The following is a 4,154-nucleotide window of genomic DNA, read 5'->3' on the forward strand; positions in this document are numbered from 1 at the left end:
GATACAGTCGAATAATAATTTGTCATTGCAAAACTGATAAATTTGATAAAGACAATTAGACAAAATAAATATGATATAAATAGATTGGAACATCAGAATCATACGAGATATGTTTAATCCAATAAATAGTAACGAGATTTTTAATAATATTCAACATTTAAAAAAAAGAAAAAATTATACAATCAAAGTAGAGAAAAACTTTTGCGCGTGAATATCGCGATGAAATGAAATTTTTCAAGATTATTAAACAAGCAAAGAGAGAAAATACGTTATATAATACAGTTGCAGAATTACTAATTGCAATTTAAATTTTAATCTTAAGTTTTAATCGTAGTTTAATAACAAGAAGTGAATTAGCAAGTTGCTAGTAATACGAGATATCTATTAATAATTATTAAAAAATGGAGATTTCAATCACTCACACTTATTAATTTAATTTATTGATCAAATTTTTCTATTTAATCTAGTAGCAAGTATCTTCTAGAGACTTTCTAAATAAAAAAAAAAAAAACGAAAAAAGCATATTTTCATATTTTTATATTTTCCACTTCCCTTTCCTTATTCACATTAGAGAGATAATTAATATGGATATTATTAATCGATCGTATCAATATTGTTATTGTACGATGCAATTGTACACACAATTCGCAATTCGAACCAAGGATCACGTAGTCTAACAATTTTTAAACGCGTACGCAACATTGACGTCAATCACGAATTATTCTGAATTAAACGGTGGGTTATACGATTTACGTGTGAAAATCGCGCATTGTGTCGCAAAATTCGTGCCGAAGCGAGAATTGCATGCTGGAAATTTTATATAAACATCGCGGTTTCTGTTGCAATTGATAATAATCCTTTGTGCGAAACAAAATTGAGAATCTTGCCAAGGTTTGACTAATAATACGACGAGAATATGAAACTAACCTTTCTCGAGTTGTAATCACCATGATTGTATTGTTATTTTTAAAAAGGAAATTGTTGATCAATCTTTTTTTCGCCAATTAGGATTAAAATCCCTTTTAAATTTAAAAAGTTGAAATCAATTAACCGATTTCGAAAAATCTTTCAACTTTTCATCATAGAATCTCCAAGTGTCAAACGTTTCTTTCGAGTTGGAAGAAGTTAGGTTAACTCGTCTTAAATTTAAAACAATCAAGGTGAGTTTTCAAAAAAATTGTCAAATTTTTCCAATCGTTTTCAAATATCGAATTTTATATAGAATTATTCCCTTGGAAGAGATTGGCATTTTTATAAGAGTATTCTTATATGAATTACAAATTATGCACCAGGACCTGCGTAACTGTATAGCGCAAATATCACATGCCTTCTATTCAAGCATAGAATGCAAATAAATTTTGCCACTCACGATAGTGTTAAGCGAGATAACGTGATGTAATTATTCACGATTCGTATTAACATACGATAATATCACGTGGATGGCGTTAGTCTCGTGACTCGTGACGCGAACATTCTCCTTCTCTTGCCTCTGTGCAGTATTTTTTTTTTTTTAATTTATTTAACGCGATACATTCAAAGTTGATCATTGTTAATGCATTGAAGTGTACATTTGTTATGTGCACGAATAATTATTATTTAATCTCGTATATATTTTTATATATTGAATTGAATTAAAAAATTAAATTAAAATATTTACTCATGTTACTTCTAACTCAATCGTGATTCGATTGAAATTTTAAAAAAAATCTATGTATCATATTAAGATTCGTGGAGTGAATAAAAAAAAAATTACATTTATATTCTTCTTTTCGTTCTATTTTTTTATATCATGATCGAATAACTAAATGGTTTTAAATTTTTCTTCTTTTTATATACGTGTCAAGTGATACAATTTTACGTGCATATATATAAAACATCGGTCGAAAATAAACTATAATTCTTTGTTTTATTTGACTCATTAGATTATCTTTTCATTCTTTATCGTACCATCCGTACCATCGGATATCGTATTCCAAAATATCTTTATCGAGAAAAAAAAAGAAACTATTTACAATGTGTATTTAATAATTATAATTATGATTATCCTACATCAATTACTGCGTCCATATTGACGTAATATTTAAATTTGCTGATAGCTCGGTTGAGACCATTATATCAAAACAAATTTCGTAATCTACAAATGTTTTCGTAACGTCAAAAGTCAAATACTTAAACATTATTACATCATAATAAAAAAAAAAATTTCATTCTCAAGAATATGTTCGCAACACAAGTTCACATTTTTAATTTGAATAAATAAAATATATTTCACGAATTTATATATATATATGTATATATATATGAGTTGTTCGGAAAGTAATTTCGTTTTTTCACACGAGTGTCGCTAGTGTTGAATGTTTATCCAGCCATCTTGTGTGTGTATTTCATTGTCACGAAAAAGAACGAAATTATTTTCCGAACAATCGGATATATAAAGATATAAGATTTCTCTCTTTGCTCTCTTCGTATTCTCTTATTAGAACTATTTCGTGAATTTTTCTTTTCTAGAAAATCCAAAAAAAAACCATTTCCTCTGTTAAAAATTCAGGAAGTAAAAAGGATCTAACCTATAGATCGTGACCCACATCTTGAGTCGCGTCTGAATGAATCACTGCAAAAAACTGCACTGCATACTATCTGAAGAGTGAAGAGCTGAAAGCATAAATAAAACTCACGTTGTAGTAGTACACTCGCGTCGCGTAATCAATGCCACAAAGACGAGGTTATTACGATCCCGTTCTTCCCGTGGCGGAACGTATCTGGCTTGGGATCCGGTGTAACGGTCCAAACGGCTCGTCGTTGAGGATCGTCGTGCCACGCTAAATTGTTGGGAACAATTGTTCGTCGCACGTGTGTATGTATTCGGAGCAAAATATCGGTTGGTTGGTCTCTGCTCGACGATGATCTTAAGTGAAGCCGGTTCGAGCCAGTCGTCGAGATGTCGAATTGGCTTTCAGTGACGTTAATCGATCAGGTCTTGAACTCTGTGAAAGATCTTTGAAAGAGGAGAGGAACGACCAATGTTCAACAAATAACCAATATATAAGTTTAGAAAAATCTCGACGAATAACAGAGATGGCAACTGGGATTTAGAGGAAGTGAGAGAAATGGCTATTCGCATCTGAAAATTGGAAAAATTTAGACAAATAACGAAGATGTCCATTTGCAAATGAAATCTAGAGAAATTTTAACAAATAAGAGAATGATTATTCGCATCTGAAATTTGGAAAAATTTCGACAAATGACAAAAATGACCATTTTTGAGATTTAGAAGAATTTTGAGAAATGAGGGAAATAGCTATTCACATGTGAAGGAAATATTTAAACAAATGGCAAAGATGATCATTTATAATTAAAGTTTAGAGGAATTTTGACAAAAAATGGTTTCGTATCTGCAGTTTAGAAAAATTTCAATAAATAATAAAGATGATCATTTATATGTAAAGTTTAAAAAAATTTCAACAAGCGAGAGAATGATTTCACATTTAAAGTTTAGAAAAATTTTGAAAAGTGAGAGAAATGGTTATTTACAGAAGTTGGAAAAAATTTCAACAGCTAACAAAGATGATCATTTACAATTGAAATTTAGAGAAATTTCGGCGAGCAAGAGAAAATTTCACATTTCGAAGAATTTCGACAAACAATAGAAATGGTTACCTGAAGTTCAGAAAAATTTCTTCAAACTTAAACGTTTAGTTTCTTGGGTCACTTAAAAATGACCTGCAACAATAAAGAACCTTAGAAAAGAACTTAAGAAACCTTTAGGAAGGATCTTAAACTTATTATTGAAGATGTGCTTACAAAAACCCTTGGAAGACTTTACCAGGAATTTACTTTATTGCTCCATCTAATCCAAGGTCTATGTCTTAGTTATATGAGTTTAAAGAAGTTTCGAGATAATTAACCGTTAACTGTTAAAAACTTAAAATAATATTGACAATAAACAATATTCGATTATTATTATTATAAAAATAATGAATTTTTATACGCTATCTATATAAAATCGATTTAACAATCGACATTGAAAGTCTCAATAATATTTATTACTTCCTTTTCTACAACAGAAATTCTGTCCAAGAATTATACAGGATCGATAAATCTATATTAGAATCAAGGATAATCATTGAAATACAATGAGATAGTTGGCCAAGGAT

Source organism: Apis laboriosa, unplaced genomic scaffold (assembly GCF_014066325.1).
Source record: "Apis laboriosa isolate Shangri-la unplaced genomic scaffold, ASM1406632v1 scaffold105_cov147, whole genome shotgun sequence".
Taxonomy (NCBI): Eukaryota; Metazoa; Arthropoda; class Insecta; order Hymenoptera; family Apidae; genus Apis; species Apis laboriosa.